Genomic DNA, 18,549 nt, shown 5'->3' with positions numbered 1-18,549 from the left:
CGTGGCCCCAGGCCCTGGGTGGTTGCGTCGACACAGGAGTCTTTGTTATCTGACCTTTGAATTATTTTGAAAAAAATAGCCTTCTTAAAATTTTTATTGGACGGGTTTGGGGAAAAAGGGCGTTGGTGGATGCTAGTTGCCCTTGGATCTCTTTTGACTCTTAAAAAGTGAATTAGAACACTATTTGTAAAAAAATGGCTATCTTAAAATTTGTATCTGATGGGTTTGAGGAAAAAAGGGTGTAGAGGAGGAGGGCTAATTACCCGATCTCTTTGATTCTTAAAAAGTGAACTAGAATTTTCAATTTCCAATCAATTAAGCCCTCTCTGAAGTTTATACGAGCATTCCTTCCATAAGAACCATATATACCCCCAGAGCCTAAATTAAAACGTCTGGCTTCGGGCCCTGGGGGGCTGTTTCGACACAGGAGTTTTTGTTATATGATCATTGAACGATTGTTAAAAAAATGGATATCTCAAAATTTTTATGAGATGCATTTGGGAAAAAAGGGCTTAGGGGGACTAGTTGCCCTCGGATCACTTTTGACTTTTAAAAGGGGCACTTGAACTTCCAATTTCCAATGAAATGAGCCCTCTACAAAGTTTATGTGACGACCTTTTCCATATGAAGTGCTTATGGGAAAAAAAGATTAAAACCTTAGAGTCGTATGGCCTTGTAGGCAACGTTATAGCGTTGCCTCTGTTTTCGTTACTAAGACAAGATCTAGTCTATGATTCATATTAATACCATTTATTCAAGGAAGGACAGCTGTGGGTTTCCTTATAGATTTCGTTGCTAAGAAAAGACCTATTTCCATGAAAAGCTCATAAAACCAGCTTCTATGCGTACATTACATTGTAATCACCTATTTTTTGCAAATAAACCGTAGAAGATGTACTTTTGTACTCTTCTAAAGCTTTAGAATTCCAAAATATCACAAGAAGCACATCAAAATAATGTCAACTTGTATATTTGTTTTCTACAAGATGAATTCGTCCCTAATTTCTTAAATTCTTGTTAAGGTCAGCAGCAAAATAAAAAAAACCCAAGGTCCAAAATTCCTGGGCCGGAAAATTCCTAAGGACGTTCCAGAAGTCTTGAACTTTTGCATATATTCTGAAAATTGGAAATACCGGTACAGCGGTTGACTTTAGTAGTTTAATTTACTAATGATTTTTCCCCTATTCAATCATGTTTCGCCCTTTAAGGGTGACCTATTAAAAAACAATCCTTAGTCCATAGCAACATAACATTTAAAGACTCGTGTAAGATAAAACCGTCCAACTACAAAGAGTCGCAATTTGAAGTTGATTCATGTATGGTAACTATTTTCGATTAATCTTGGCAGTAAAAGTTGGTTTTGGTGCAAACAAATTTCTGAAAATACAGAAGAAACTATAATAAAACCCCACAAAATGGTGTCAGATCAAAATAAAAACTGCATTACTAGAACCACTATAGCTGAAAACCCACACAGGCCAATAAAAGTCTTGTATCCTAAGCGCGAATGAATTTTTTTTCACGTGGAATACAGCGATTTGTTTCTTTTACTACTGATGTTTATATTTGTCTCTAGTGGAGTGACGTAACACCATTGTAAGATGTTTCAGGGCTCATCATGGCAGCAGCTACAGCTGCAACCTAGTAGAGAGCGAAAATATCTTTATATAGTTAGAAAAATTTCTATTGAGAACAAGATTTATATTTGCTGCGGATTTAGGGATAGTAATTATTATTTATATCAGTTTTTATAGTAAAATACTATATTGAAAACAGGTCTATGGAACTTAAAAACTGGCTCGAAACCCATCAAAATGTAAGTCCAATCAAAGCAAAAAGGACGCCATTAGAATTGAAACTTATACCCCCCCCCCCAATAAAAAAGCGAAGAAAACCACTTTCTTATGGGTATTACTGATGTATCTCCTTTTGCGTCTTCTTAAAAGCTAGTTGGACGCTAAAAAAAATAAAAGGGTTTTTTGGGCTTATTTAAAGGAAGTTCTAATGCCTAGCTATTATTCAGCAACAAACAGAATTTGAAAATTCTATAAAAAACTGGGTGTTAACATTTAAGATCATATGACACGTGTATATTTTGGCAAGATAATATAACAGAAGTATCTTTTAAAATGTTGCATCACTTGAATATTGTGTTCTGTTTGAGTAACCTCACTGATTGACTCCCTTGGATTCGTTTTTTGCTAGATCCAGCTAAGAAAACAATTGAAATTTTTTCTTTATGGAAAACATATACTAGAATATGAGATGAAGCAAATTAAGTTTTAATAAAACAATAGTTTGGTTCCAGAAATAGGAGAGGATTTGTCAAGCAAATTTTTCACTCTTGGATTTACAACACTTCAGAAGTGCCTAAATTATCACACCCCTTTAGTCATGTGTTCTATAGATTGTAAAGAGGCATTGGATTCAGATGATGTCTAACTAGATGTTGTTCTAAATGAACTCAAAAATAAGATTGATCATTTTGAAACCAAGGCTTGTTTCACCGTGGCATTCTAAATCCAAATAAGGGATAATAAAGACTTGCCATAACTTGATTGGGAAGGGCAGGAATCATTCTTTATTCTTCATTAATAAAACAAGAAAGGTTTGTCTTTTCCTCTTTAGTAAATCAACATTTTCAGGTTAACATCATCCTTTTAAAAACTTAGAAGATGATGAATCACCAGAATGAATTAGAGTGATGCTTTCTTAATAAAACAGGCTTGATTCAACTGCCACAATCTCTGGTCGTTACGCACACCTAGTTTTCACTGAGTTTTACGTCTTTTTCGGCGCCCAAGTAAAATCTCAAACAGCAGAGGCTGGCACAGTGTTGCCAGATTGGCTTGTTTTAAGCCCCGGTGGCTTATTTCTCCGGGCTGGGGCGGGCGTTTTTTTTTCACGGGCTTGGGGCGGGAAACTGGGCTTATTGGTTTTTAATTTGGCTTGTTTCGGGCTTTTTCTATTCAAAAGAATAATATTTTTATTTTAAGAATTTTTTTTTCAAGTTCAAGTTCATTCTTTTACAAAACTTTCGAGGAAAGAAAGCGAACAGATTTAAGGAAAAGTTTAACTATACCCTACGATTCACTAAAAAAGAAGAAGAAAATAAGTAAAGTGAGTCACAAAGAACTATTTATTACGGCAGATTACTAGTTACAACTATTGAATAGAGACGTTTCATCTACAAAAAGACGCCAAATACGACATTGTGTTTGAAACAGATGGGATGGACTTCATAACCCCCAAGTATGGAACATTCAAAATACTACAAAACAATACTTTGCAGTTGTGTTTGAAACAGATGGGGATGGACTTTATAACCTTCAAGCAATTTCCAAAAAAAAAGTTAAAAATCCAACGAAAAAGCTTAATATTCTAGGTTTTCCTGATTATTCTAGCAAATAATGTTGAAAATAAGATACGAAAATATTTTTTAATAGGAATTTTTTTCAGTTTGCACCTCAAGGTACGAATAGGAATTGAATAAGAAACCATCGATTTCTTAAAAAAAAAAAATGTCGGAATTCTTCAGATTCTGTGAAATTCATATAAAAATGAGCTCCTTCAGTGGAGCCAAAACTAGGAGTCTTCGGACTGGAGCCTGATCAAACAGTTCGTGGTAACGAACTGCAGTAAGGAGCGACCCGGCTCAATAGTAAACGAAACTCTAAAAAACGGATTTTCGATGCTAAAAGATATATCAAAAGATTTTATGCTGATTTTAAATATATAAGTTTAATCAAATTTAGTCTTTGTTATCAAAAGTTACGAGCCTGAGAAAATTTGCCTTATTTTGGAAAATAGGGGGAAACCCCCTAAAAGTCATATGATCTTAACAAAAATCGCACCATCGCATTCAGCGTATCAGAGAACCCTATAGAAAAAATTTCAAAGTCCAATCGATAAAAATGTGGGATTTCGTATTTTTTGCCAGAAGACAAATCTTGGGTGCGTGTTTATTTGTTTGTTTGTTTGTTGTTGTTTTTTTCCCAGGGGTCATCGTATCAACCAAGTGGTCCTAAAGTGTTGCAAGAGGGCTCATTCTAACGGAAATGAAAAGTTTTAGTGCCATTGTAAGTGACCAAAAAATTGGAGGGCACCTAGGCCCCCTCCCAAGCTCATTTTTTTCCCAAAGTCATTGGATCAATATTTTGAGATAGCCATTTTGTTCCGCATAGTTGCAAACCATAATAACTATGTCTTTGGAGATGACTTACCCCTCCCCCCACAGTCCCTGGGGGAGGGGCTGCAAGTTACAAACTTTTACCAATGTTTACATAAAGTAATGGTTATTGGGAAGTGTACCGACGTTTTCAGGTTTTTTTTGGTTTGGGTGTGGGGTTCAGGGGAGGGGGCTATATGGGAGGATCTTACATTGGAGGGATATTTAATGGGGGAAGAAAATTTCAATGAAAAGGGCGCAGGATTTTCTAGCATTACTATAAAAAAAAACAATGAAAATATAAACACGAAAAAGTGTTTTCAACTGAAAGTAAGGAGAAGCATTAAAACTTAAAACGAACAGAGATTATTACGCATATGAGGGGTTCTAAGAACACTTTAGCATAAAGAGCGAGGTATTTAGGAGGAGATAAACACTTCGCTCTTTATGCTAAATTATTTTTTTGTAATTTCAACTATTTATTCTACGGCCTTTCTGATTCAGGGGTCATTCTTAAAGAATTGGGACAAAACTTAAGATTTAGTGTGAAGAGCGAGGTATTAACGAGGGGACAAACCCCCTGATATATATAATCAAAAATAAAAGAATATAAAAGTTTGTTACGTAAGTTAATTCTTAAGTTATGTATATTTTTACTAATAAAAACGTTCGTTAAAAATTAAAAGTTCTAGTTGCCTTTTTAAGTAACCTAAAATTGGAGGGCAACTAGGCCTCCTTCCCCACCCCTTATTTCTCAAAATCGTCTGATCAAAACTAAGAGAAAGCCATTTAGCCAAAAAAAAAGAATTAATATGCAAATTTCATTTTAATAATTTATGTACGGAGAGCCAAAATCAGACATGCATTAATTCAAAAACCATTCAGAAATTAAATAAAAACAACAAGTTTTTTGAAATGAAAGTAAGGAGCGACGTCAAAACTTAAAACGAACAGAAATTACTCCGTATATGAAAGAGGGTTTTCCTCCTCGACATCCCGCTCCTTGCGCTAAAGTTTGATTCATTCTCGCAACTCTACTTTTTAAAACAATAAAAAACTTTAGCGTAAAGAGCAGGGCGTCGAGGAGGAAAAGCCCCTTTCATATACGGAGTAATTTCTGTTCGTTTTAAGTTTTAATGTCGCTCCTTACTTTCATTTCAAAAAACTTGTTTTTTTTATTTAATTGGTAAAAGAAACCGATTGATAAGCTGCATCTAAAAACCAAAATGCTGTATTACAAAATAATCAGTTTTTGATATGCATATTTTTCCTAAGGTGATGACACTGAATTTCTAAATGCAATTAGCTTTTTAGCTATTGTAGCATTTTTTTTGTCAAAAGCTGTACATTATATTTCATTTCACAGAGATTATTTTTAATTTTTCTTCCTTGAGGTATTAAGAAAATGCACCAAAAGTATTGAGAGCTTTTCAATCATTACGTTGATTCTCTTGAAGTTTTTTTTTTCCTTAGTGATACGGAATTTCAAGCTTCAATTATTTTCTTTTTTGCATTTTACCATTCTATCCAAAGAAGTAATTAAGCCTGTGTATTTCTAGTTGTGATATTTTGGTCATGATTCTGTTTTGCTCACTAAAATTATTTTGCTTATTGAAGAGATCTCATTGCGTTTTCTGTTACTTGTGAATTTTTTTGTTGTATTACGATGTCAATGCACTAATTAGCTGAAAGCTGCGTTCATTAAAACTAGGTGACAAGAAAAAAAAGAAGGTTTTCAGTGAAAAGTCTTGTCTTAAATAACCATAGAAGTTCAAAATACTTAGCTGCCACGTAGCTTAAGGTAATTTTTAGATTATAATCTTGCTTCAAAATAGGTTTCTAAAGAGATAAACATAAAGAAAATATAATATTTAGTGACAAATTAAAAAAAACTGTAAGGAATACTAACATATTAAGATTTGCCTCGAGGGCTCGGCTGGGAAATGGCCCCTTTTTTTATTTTGCTTTCATCTAAAATAGCAGCAGTTACAATTAAATCGTCCAACTTTAATCCTACGTCTGAGCACATGTTCTTTGATTTCAAAAGTCTCGAGTTTGAGAATTCCATGGACGAATTTGTTTCCAAGTAGACAGTTTCACTTTCGCACCAGTTTTTCAATGCAAAAGCTTAGCTTCAGAAAAAAAACCTGAGTTTAAAATATTAAGCTGCCTTACAGCTTAAGGTAATTTTTTTATATTTGAGACTTAAACGCGGCAAAAAAAGTCAAGTATTCCCGTCTGCTGGGTAGGTTTATCCTTCTTTCCTGCGAATGTTGAGGGGAGATAAACAAAATTACGACTCTTCCTGAAGTTTAAAGAAAAAACGATGAGAATAGCTTTCGGACTGAAAATTCAGCATTAATGTTGCATCTAGATGTAGCATTCTCCGTGGAACAAGCTTTCAGACACGCTCACTATAAAGTGAAGTCTCAATAGTGGATTATTTCGATAAAATTTTTTGGGGCTTGTTCGGGCTTATTTTGAAAATCCCAGGGCGTTTTTTTACGCTCTCAATGTGGCAACACTGGGCTGGCATCACAAATTCGATTTTGAACACAATACAAATATTAAAGTTTAGGAGAAGCTGATGTAAGATAGTGGCCTTATCTCTAAAGTTATCTCATAGAAGAGGACACGAACTCATTGGATTGTCATCCTATCAAGTTATAAAGTCTTCAGTAGTATCACCTTTGTTAAAAAACCCAATTTGAACTGGAAAGGATTCACATTTTAGTGTGTAAGTTTTAAACCTTTAATAATAAATGGGGGTCCTAAGGTTTCCTAACACCCCTTTCAACTATTGCGTTGTTTTTTGAATATGCTACAATATATTTGATATGATTCTAGATGATGAAATCCTAGTTGAGGAGGTTCTTGCTATGGTAAAATTCCTGACAAGGGCCTTTTTCTCAACATTTGAAAGTTATTGAGGAAGGTGAATGAATTGCCTCAGAATGAATCCAGAGCCTCAATGATTGCCTGAGAAGGTGTGCAAGTTTGAAGCAGCTTGGCTAGCCTGCCTCTGCTGTCAGTAAACTTTTATTTAGAGTCTATCTTGAAAATTAGTTGAGTTAGGGGAATGAAAGTTTCACATTTAAGCCCAGGGCCAAAAGCATGGCCAAGTTCTAGACAATTTACTTTTTGCCATCTTAGAAAGTGGTTAGGTTAGGATAATTAAACTCTCTGTGGTGGAACTCCTTCTCCCTCTAGATGGCACTGGACTTTGAAAATCTTTGTGTTATAAAACTGAAACCTTGCAAAATATACCTTCTGCTCCCAATTTATGGGTAATGTTTATAGTAATGGATTATTCACGTAGCTAAGAAACAAAACTACAGTCAGAATTACATCCCAAATCTAAATGTAACATTCATTTGCATCAGAAATGAACTTACTCCTACTCCTATATATATATATATATATATATATATATATATATATATATATATATATATATATATATATATATTGAGCTCTTTCCATTTCTTTTAAAATTTGTTTTGTAGAAGCAGCTTTTTAGATTAATTTTTTATTTGTTTTTGATTGACATAGCCTTTTCCATGGAAAAAAAATATTCTATATCTTTTTTTTTATACAAGAATCCATAGTTTGACTTGCTTGCACATTTGAGAAAGTTTTTCCATGATTTTTAATGCTAACACATATAGTATTACCTTAAATTACCTTACCTTAAATTGCATCATATAGTGACTATGGTTGAAGAACCTGTAGATGTTGCCAAGTGACATTGACTTGATATTCATGTCACAGTTCATGATTGGATCATTACTATTGGCATATATACAGGACAGTTTAGTTTAATTGTTGGGTGTCACTAGATTTATCACTGGCTGGGTGTGTTTGAGGGGTGGTTGGCACCTAATAGACCATGCTGGATGATACTAGTTAGTCCTACTGTGTCTTCAGTGACTTGCTGCTCTAATCACTGTCAACACCAATAATGAAGCTGTTAACTGATCTGGCTGACACAGTAGATTTGGTGTGTGAATTCCACAAGGGAACAATGTGATTGATGGATAAGTTGAACTTCTCATTCTTTCTGCTAAATTTTGACACAGTTTTATGGGATTTCCTTGTGTTCTGGTGTAATCACAGTGATCAAAAATTGGCTTAATAATGTCACTGGTCATCTTCTTAAATGTGAGGATAACATCTCCTCTCTTTCTATTGTAGGTTAGGGTAGGCAAGTCAAGCTTTTCTAGGTGTTGCTCATAGGAGATCTGTTGTTTGGCGAAAGGAAGCTTGGTTGCTCTACACTGGACCTTCTCAAGTATCTCCAGGTCGCACTTAAAGGGCAGGTTTGCAACTGACATGCCAAACTCTAGATGGGGATGAACAAGAGCTGTGTAAAGCTTCTTGATAACTCTTGATTGGCAACTTCATTGGTCACTGAACATTTGATGAAACCAAGGACCTTGTTTGCCTAAGCTGCTTGGTTCTGATAGTGACTATGAAATTTAAGCTTATCATCAATGATTACCCCAAGATCATGCTCTTCCTTGGTACTGTGAATCAGCATATTGGCACCTGCAGAGTCAACCATGTGGTAACTGTGGCATGGGTTGTTTGGACCAAGATATGGGACTTTGCATTTGCATTGGTTGAACTCAAGTGTCCAGGTTGTTGCCCACAGTCAGAGATTGTTGAGATCTTCTTGCAGAGAAGAACAATTTTCTGTTGAGGCAGCTGGACAGAGTCATTCTTGACCACCTAAGGAGTGCCATTAATGTAGAGAGTAAACAGTGTTGGGCCTAGTTTGGTCCCTTAGGGACACCACTCTTAACATGAACTGGTTTGGAGTAGATGAGTTCACATCTTTCATCATATATATCAACAATCTGGATTCTATTATATAGGAGGCTGTGGATCCACTGGGCAACATCATTGTCTATCTGATATACTGGCAGCTTGATCATTGGGTAGTGGTGACACATTTTATCAAAGGCATTAGCTGGATTCAGTAAGAACACATTGACTGGAAGTCCCTGCTCCAGCACATCAGTTGTAGATTCATAAGCTAGTATTAGATTTGTTTCAATAGACATGCCTTTCATGAAGCCATGCTGATAGTTTGCAGGCTGGGTTCTAGATCCTTTCTTGAATATCAGAGTAATTATGGCTGTCCACCAATCTGCAGGTAGTTTACTAGTCTAAAAAATTTTTGCCATTAGGTGCTCAACCACCCTGGGGGCAGGGCAAGGCGGCTTGTCAGGGAGGTCCACTGAGAAGTTGGATGTAAATGTGTTGTTTGGCAAATTTGGAATGTCCTTCAGATCTTCCAGCTTTTATCCGTCAGGGTTGAGCATGAATGGAATAGTACATCTTATCTTTAGCAGATACATATCTCCAGAACCTTTTTGGGTTGTCTTTGATGTTCAGTGCCAAGTTGTCTTCATATTCAGCTATTAAGTGCCAAGTCAGTTGCCTCAGTTTATTCTTTGCTTTTGCCAAACAATCATAGTAGTGTGTGCATTTACATTTTATTATACTTTGAAAAAGCCTTCTTCTTGTGGTTCATAGCCCTTTTAATTGGTTAGTTCAGGTATGGCTGTGTTTTGACTGGAAGTCCCTGCTCCAGCAGATCAGTTATAGATTTTTAAGCTAATATTAGATGTGTTTCAACAGACATGCCTTTCCTGAAGCCATTCTGACCACCAAAAGGAAGGTCATTCTTGGTTGTATGTACTATGATTGCATCATTGACTATCCTTTTAATAAGTTTGGCCACAACCAAGGTGAGGCTAATGGGTTGATAGTTCTCAGGCTGGGTTCTAGATCCTTTCCTGAATATCAGAGTAATTATGGCTGTCCACCAATCTGCAGGTAAGCTAAATGTCTGAAGAGATAACTTGAATAGCAAACAGAGCAGCTTGGCTACTATATCTGCAAGTTCTTTAAGGAGCCTTGGATGTATACTGTCTGGGCCTTTAGCTTTGTTAGGGTCTAGTTTACTCAAACTTTTCTTAATCTTGTCCATTATGAAATAAATTTTTGTCATTGAGTGCTCAATCACCCTGGAGGCAGGGCATGGTGGCTTGTCAGGGAGGTCCACTGAGAAGTTGGATGCACATGTGTTGTTCAGCAAATTTGCAATGTCCTTCAGATCTTCCAGCTTTTATCCTTCAGTGTTGAGCATGAATGGAATAGTTCATCTACTCTTATCTATAGCAGACATATACCTCCAGAACATTTTTGTATTGTCTTTGATGTTCAAAGCCAATTTGTCTTAATAGTCAGCTATGATGTGCCTACTCAGTTGCCTCAGTTTATTCCTTGCTATTGCAAAACAATCCCAGTAGTGTGTGCATTTATATTTTCTTATACTTTGAAAAAGCCTTCATCTTATGGTTCATAGCCCTTTTAATTAGCCAGTTCAGGTGTGGCTGTGTTTTGGGTGCCTTCACAAATGAACTTGAAGTGCTTGTCCTCTCAGCTTGAGGCAGAGTGTTCTTAAAATTTTGCCAGGCTAGCTCAATGTCTCCCTCAACAATCACTTGGTCCCATTTTGCTGCCTGTACTATCTTCCTGATTTTGCTATTGTTGATGTAAGTTTGGTTAGTACAATTGTTTGTTTGTTGACTAAGCAGCAAGTCATGGCAGATGCACATGTGGCTGCTGGCACAAATGGGAGGGAGGTAGGCTACTCAGTGTCCACTAACAATTATTTGATTTAAGTTTATACCTCCTCAATTGATCTCTAAAATAAAACTTGATATCATTCCCAAAAGTTATATCTATGCTCTTGGACAATCAGGGTACAGTTACACTCTTTTCATATATTTAAATTGTAAGAATAGAAGTAGTAATAGTGTGCTGAACAAAATGGCTGCCTCAAAATTTAATTGGATGTGTTTTTAAATGGATGGGCTTGGAAGGAGGACTTCAGTGGTATTTCTAGCTATTATAGAGTAGTGCTGCCTATTATAGTGCTTATATGCCTTTTTGAAAACCTGCAAATATTTTTTTTTAAACTCCCACTAAACATTTCCTAACAGTCTCTCCTTAATACCCTTAGCATCATCAGTTACAGTGACATTGGGGGGGGGAGAGGTGGATGGAAAAACCGTAATGATTGGAAAACGTGAAAATTGAGGTATCTTTATCTTACAATTAGGTGATCGGATCTTAGTGAAACTTGATATATAGAAGGATCTTATGTCTCAGATGCTCCATTTTGAATTCGAATTTGATTTGGGGACATAGGGGGTTGAAGGAGGGAAACAGAAATCTTGGAAAACGCTTAGAGTGGAGAGATCGGGATGAAACTTGATGGGAAGAATAAGCCAAAGGTATAGATACGTGATTGACATAATTGGAACGGATCTGTTTGCTTTGGAGGAGCTGGGGGGTGTTGATTTGGAAAAAGTAAAAAAAAATTGAGGAATTTTTAACTTAAGAGTGGGTGACCGGATCTTAATGAAATTTGATATTTAGAAGGAACTCATGTCTCAGAGCTCTTCTTTCAAATTCCGACCAGATCTGTTGACATTGGGGGGAGTTTGAGGGTGAAACCGGAAATCTTGGAAAACGCTTAGAGTAGAGAAATTGGGATTAAACTTGGTGGGTAGAATAAGCAAATGTCGTAGATACGTGATTGACATAACCGTACTGGATCCACTCTCTTTAGGGGAGTTAGGGGGTGGGGTTCAGTGCTTTGGCGAGTTTGGTGCTTCTGGACGTGCTAGGACGATGGAAATTGGTAGGCGTGTCCGGGAGCTGCACAAATTGACTTGATAAAGTCTTTTCCCCCGATTAGACCATCTGGGGGGCTAAAGGGAGAGGAAAAAGTAGAAAAAATGAGATATTTATAACTTACGAATGGGTGATCGGATCTTAATGAATTTTTGATATTTAGAAGGACTTTGTGTCTCAGAGCTCTTATCTTAAATCCCGACCGGCATTAAGCCTCTGATTTTCCTTTTAAATCAATCTATTGATTCTTAGAATTTTGATAGAGCTCATACCATATGAGCTCTTGGCTCGTCCGGCCTCGTCACAAGTGCCATATGAGCTCTTAGTTCTTGTTGCAGTTAAGGAAGGGGGCAGTATCCCAATTTTTGTTTGTAGTGAAACTATATTTGTCTTGAACAGTCTTGGAAACAACTAATAAAATTAAACTGTATATTTTATGTATAATGATATTAATTGATGAAAGATCTTAAGTTCAAAATTTTACTGTAATTTTTATAGGACTTCGTATCTACCAATTGACATATAGCGATTGCAAAGTCTGTCGGTCCGCCTGTCGGTCTCTCGGTCCCGGTGTTGCTACTTTAGGCACTTCCAGCTAAGCTAGGACGAATAAATTTGGCAGGCGTATCAGCAACCAGACCAGATTAAATTAGAAATTGTTGTTTCCCCGATTCAACCATCTGGGGGAGGGGGAGTGGGAGGAAGGTTAAATTGGAAAAATTAGAAAAAATAAGGTATTTTTAATTTACAAACGGGTGATCAGACCTTAATGAAATTTGATTTTTGGAAGGATATCGTGTCTCACGACTGGATCCGGTGACATACAGGGGAGTTGGGGGGGGTGACCTAAAATTTTGGAAAACGCTTAGAGTGGTGGGATCGGGATGAAACTTGGTGGAAAAAATAAGCACAAGTCTTAGATACGTGATTGACATAACCGGAACGGATCCGCTCTCTTTGGGGTAATTGGGGTGTGTTTGGTTGGTATAATTCTGAAAAAATAGAGAAAAAGAGGTATTTTTAACTTACGAACGGGTGATCGGATTTCAATGAAATTTGATATTTAGAAGGATATTGTGTCTCAAAGCTCTTATTTTAAATCCCGACCGGATCTGGTGACACTGGGGGGATTTTTTGGGGGGAGGGGACCTAAAGTCTTGGAAAACGCATAGAGTGGAGGGATCGGGGTGAAACTTGGTGGGAAAAATAAGCAGAAGTCTTAGATACGTGATTGACATAATCGGAACGGAAAATGACGTATTTTTAACTTACGAAGGAGTGATCGGATCTTCATGAAACTTTATATTTAGAAGGATCCTGTAACTCAGATCTCTTATTTTAAATCCCAACCGGATCCAGCGTCATTGGGGGGGGGGGACTGGAAATCTGAGAAAATACCTAAAGCGGAGATATCAGGATGAAACTGGGTTGGAAGAATAAAACAAGTCCAAGATACGTGACTGACATAACCGGATCCGTTCTCTTTGGTGGAGTTGGGAGGGGGAGGGATAAATCGGAAAAAATTAGAAAAAATGAGGTATTTGTAACTTACGAACGGGGTATCAGATCTTAATGAAATTTGATATTTAGAAGGATATTGTGCTTTAGAGCTCTTATTTTAAATTCCGACCAGATCTTATGACATTGGGGGGAGTTGGAGGGGGAAACCGGAATTCTCGGAAAAAGTGAAAATTGGGATGTCTTTATCTTAGGAATAGGTGATCGGATCTTAATGAAACTTGATGTATAGAAGGATCTTATGTCTCAGATGCTCCATTTTCGACTCAAATTGGATTCGGGGATATAGGGGGTTGGAGGGGGGAAACAGAAATCTTGGAAAAATTCTTAGAAAACCCTTAAAGTGGAGAGATCGAGATGAAACATGATTGGAAGAATAAGCCCAAGTTCTAGATACTTGATTGACATAAATGGAAAGGATCCGTTCTCTTTGAAGGAGCTGGGGGGTGTTAATTCGGAAAAATTAGAAAAATTAAGGTATTTTTAACTTAAGAATGGGTGACCGGATCTTAATGAAATTTGATATTTAGAAGGAACTCATGTCTCAGAGCTTTTTTGTCAAATCCTGACCAGATCTGTTGACATTGGGTGGAGTTGGAGGGGGAAATTGGAAATCTTGGAAAACGCTTAGAGTGGAGGAATCGGAATGAAGGTTGATGGGTAGAATAAGCATGTCGTAGATACGTGATTGACGTAACCGTACTGGACTTGCTCTCTTTGGGGGAATCAGGGGGTAGGGTTCAGTACTTTGGCGAGTTTGGTGCTTCTGGACGTGCTAGGACGATGAAAATTGGTAGGCGTGTCAGGGAGCTGCACAAATTGACTTGATAAAGTCGTTTTCCTTGATTCGACCATCTGGGGGCTGAAGGGAGAGAAAAAATTAGAAAAAATGAGATATTTATATCTTACGAGTGGGTGATCGGATCTTAACGAATTTTTATATTTAGAAGGACATCGTGACTCAGAGATCTTATTTTAAATCCCGACCAGCATTAAGCCTCTGATTTTTCTTTTGAATCAGTCCCTTGGTTCTTAAAATTTTGTTAGAGCTCATACCATATGAGCTCTTGGCTCTTGGCTCTTCTGGCCTCGTCACAAGTGCCATATGAGCTCTTAGCTCTTTTGTGTTTATATTCAATATGAAGTACAAAATAAATTATTTGTAATATAATTTGTTTTCAGTATAGTACCAATGACGCAGTTGGTTTTATGCTTTTACAGTGAGAGAAGGAGGCGATACCCAAACTCTTGTTTGTAGTAATTTTTGTTCGTTTCAAACTTGATTTACATTTTCAATTTAAGCTTCACTCGTTTTAAGATTTATTTATTCATTAATTTTAATATCTATTGTGTGTTTGTTTGCTATGATTATTTATTTAATTTCTGTTCGTTTTGGGTTTCATTTATACTTTAATAACAAAGTATTTTTTTTTCTTTTTAAGCTTTATTTGCATATTGAATTTCAGCTTTACTCGTTTTATGATTTATTTATTCATTTATATTAGTGCTTGTTGCATTTTTTTTGCTATGATTGTTTATTTGATTTCTGTTCGTTTTGGGTTTCAATTATTCTTTAATTGTGATTTCTGGTCGTTTTGAGTTTGAATTTTAACAGCTGATCTCATCTGCTAGTCTTAAGTTTAATATGACCTTTAATTTTCTTTGAAAAGCTTCTTTTTCGGAAAGTTTTTTTTTAATCAGTTTTTGTTTGTTTTGATTGCAAAAAGTTTAAAATAAAAAAGATTCCTTATTTGAAATATTTTTTTTTCAACATAAACTTTCATCAAAGCATCAAAACTAGTTCAAAGCAACAATGTCAAATTACCAAAATATCAAAGTAAAGAAAGCATCAAATTAAACAAGGTAACAATAAGAATATAAAGGTAATCAAAGTAACAATAAGCAACTTGCGTAACTTCTGGTCTTTGTACCGTAAATCAAAGTTGCAACATAAATCCAAATATCAAATTCAACAAAGCATCAAAGTAACAATTAATTAAGTTCCTGAACTCAGAGCCATCGCCCCAGGGTTGGCGGGGGGCTCAACCCTGGAAGCATAGTTATTTGGATCGTTTAAGCTATTTTGAACAAAATGGCTATCTCAAAATTTTGACCAGATTCCCTTTGGGAAAGTGGGACGTAGGCTTGTTGCCCATTTATCACTTTTGACTCTTAAGTAAGAACTAGAAGTTCTTATTCAAGAACTTCTGTAACTTACATAAGTTACAATCCTTGTCCCGGGGACTTTGTAGGATTTCCCAACCCCTATGTTATAGTAATTTGAATTTTGGGTGTTTTTGAACAAAATGACTATTTCAAAATTTTTAAAGATACATTTGAGGAAAAAAGGCACAAGGGGAGGGGGCTTGGTTCCTCCTATCCCCTTCTTGGGAATTTAAAAACGAAATTTCAATTTCCAATCAAATGAGCTCCCTTCAAAGTTTATGCAACCGCTCCTTCCATAAAAACCACTCCCCCCGGGGCATAAGTTACAGTATTTTCTCCTGGGTTCTGGGGAGCTTTGTTTTCCCTGGCATTTTTGTTATGTGATCTTTGGTCTATTTTGAACAAAACGGCTATATATAAAATTCCATCAGATACATTTGGGGAACATGGGGATGGGGGGGGGCTAGCTGCCCTTTGACCACTTTTGACTCTTAGAAAGCAAACTAGAACTTTCAATTTCCAATCAAATGAGCCACCTCTGAAGTTTATACGACCACCTTTAACATAAAATTTATGTATGACTTAAATATGGGTATTACTTAAAACGCTTGCTCCAGGGCTCTGGGAGGGGCTTTGCCCTTTGATCTCTTTTGATTCTTATAAGTGAGCTAGAATTTTCAATTCCAAATCAAATGAGCCCCCTCTGAAGTTTATACAAGCACCCCTTCTATAAAAAACCATATATGCCCCCAGGATATGACTTAAAATACCTGTCCCCGGGCTCTGGGGGATTGTTTAAACTCCGGAGTTTTTGTTATGTGATCTTTGAAATATTTTTAACAAAATGGCTATCTCAAAATTTGTATTGTATGCCATTGGGGTAAAAAGGTATGAGACAGCTAGTTTCCCTCTCATCACTTTTGACTCTTAAAAAGGGCACTAGAACTTCGATCTTAAATCTAATGAGCCCCCTCCGAAGTTAATACAACCATCTGTCCCATATGAAATGCCTACTGATCAATTTTGACTCTTAAAAAGGGCACTACAACTTCGATTTTAAATCTAATGAGCCCCCTTCGAAATTAATAAAACCATCTGTTCCATATGAAGTGCCTCCTGAAAAAAATATAATAAACAACAAAACATTGGAGCCTTATGGCCATTACTATAGGCAACGCTATAGCGCTGCCTCTGATTGTGCTATCTTTGAGGTTATTAAGATATCTATTTGCCAATCTGACATTGTATGAAACACAAATTTAATTACCAGACACAAATCTTTGTCGTTTCTGTGTGATGACTCAGGCTTTTTTATGTCTTTTGCTTTATATTTTCCCTTATATGCTGAAATTAGTTTAGTTAGGTTTTTTTTCGTTTTTTTAATTGATAAAGCCTCCTAGACAAGGAGTCGAAATACTCGGATTTTTTAATTAATGTGTTTTTTTTGTTGTTTGTCACTGCTTTATTTGAATTAGACCTGTTTATCTCTCTTAGTCTTCCAAGATAGCCAAAAGAAGTTTGTCTGGATGTTTACCAAAAAAATACCTTGAAAAGGTAGTATCAATCTACTATTACCTTAACTCACGTGGCCAGTGAGATAAAGTGACACTGAACCTAGTTTAGAGAATCTTGGAGGGGAGCTTTTGAAAATCTTTGAGGGAAGTCTTGTGTGACTTTACCAAGGTTTGGCAATATCCTAGTTCAGCTTCCACTCTGTGCAGTTTTTCGTCAATGCCTTTCTTCGATGATTTGCATCCATGCACTGAACAGGGATGCACGAGAGATTGCTCCTCAGTGGCACAGGGTAATCAGCATAGAAATTCTGATGCTTGCATGTCTGACTTCTGGGGACCTACAGTTTCTAGCTCTGTCTCCTAGTGGGAACTGTGAGGGTGTAACGAATCCATCTACTGGAGCATTTCTAAATTCAAGAAGTGCTAGATAAGAGTTATTTCCCATTTCACCTGACTTTTTCTTAATTTGCTTGCTCGTCTAGACTTTTCGATTGGTTTTCTTGACAAGGCAGTTCGACTGTGGGAAGTGAGGGCTTTAGATCTAATGTTGTATTCCCATCTGTCAGTGGATTTTTGGAATTTGCTTGATGTTTACTGACTACCAAGGTCTGATATGAGAGAGAATGATATGCTGTGTCTAGCAACGTGTGCTTTCGGTTTCGAGATAACCTTTCGTGCAGTCATCTTTCAGCTTTTCAACTTCAAAGAACCTGCTGTGGTAGTTGACGAGGATCAGATAGTTTGATCCTTTCCTGGTGAAGAGATCTGTAGCGACGTGCTTCCAGGGCAGCAAGGATATCTGTGTGGAAATGAGGGACTCCTTTTGGTCGCTGTCTCTGAAGTTCTGACATGCAGGATATCTTTGGATCATACTTTCAATGTCTGCATTGAGATTTGGCCAGTAGATTATCATTCTCGTTCGCTGTTTTTTTATGCCCAAGAGAGAAGCATGCAGTTGGCTCAACATGTCTGGTCTCAACTTTTCAGGTATGACAGTTTTTTGTCCCTTGAGGATGAGGCCGTGGTCGACTCTCAGTTCGCCTTGTACTGTTCAGAAGGGTAAGATATCATTAATGCTGAGCTTCTGGCTTTTTGGCCATCCAATGTTGATAGTTTTGTTAGTTGGCTGAGCCGAGGGTATATGCAAGTTTCTTTTGCAATTTCTGCTAGCTTCATATCACTTTCAGGTAGGAATCTCAAGATCTGATGGATGTAGATTTCGAGCTCTGATGTAATCTCTCATTGGTGTCTGACAAATGCAGGCTAGAAAGAGCATTGGCATATGGTTGGATCTGTAGCAGCATCTGTTGGATTCTTGATGGTGCTTTCTGCAGGGGTTTGGAGACTATGTTTTCCAGGGGCCTCTGGGCGATCGTGGCATTCATCTTTCTGCCATATAGATAGTGATTGAAGTGCTTACATCCCAACATAATCGCGTGTAACTCCTCCTCTAGTTGTGAGTACTTCTGC

At 36.9% G+C, this 18,549-nt stretch overlaps 2 protein-coding genes across 3 annotated transcripts in view; one reads left to right on the top strand and one right to left on the bottom strand.

Annotated features, from left to right (window-relative positions):
• LOC136034364 (cytochrome P450 4C1-like) overlaps positions 1–18,549 on the bottom strand; it is a 290,741-nt gene that overhangs the window by 124,913 nt on the left and 147,279 nt on the right. The window lies entirely within an intron of this gene.
• Positions 6,711–18,549, top strand: part of LOC136034363 (cytochrome P450 4C1-like) — a 171,561-nt gene continuing 159,722 nt past the window's right edge. The window contains exon 1 of one of the 2 annotated variants that reach the window (XM_065715504.1): positions 6,711–6,905. The gene's annotated coding sequence lies outside the window, so the exon portion shown is untranslated. The remainder of the gene's footprint in view (positions 6,906–18,549) is intronic. The other variant, XM_065715501.1, reaches the window with a different exon arrangement.

The sequence above is a fragment of the Artemia franciscana genome, chromosome 13 (assembly GCF_032884065.1).
Source record: "Artemia franciscana chromosome 13, ASM3288406v1, whole genome shotgun sequence".
NCBI classification, from domain to species: Eukaryota; Metazoa; Arthropoda; class Branchiopoda; order Anostraca; family Artemiidae; genus Artemia; species Artemia franciscana.
Note: the sequence above shows the minus strand (reverse complement) of the source record. Positions and strands in the feature narration are given on the sequence as shown.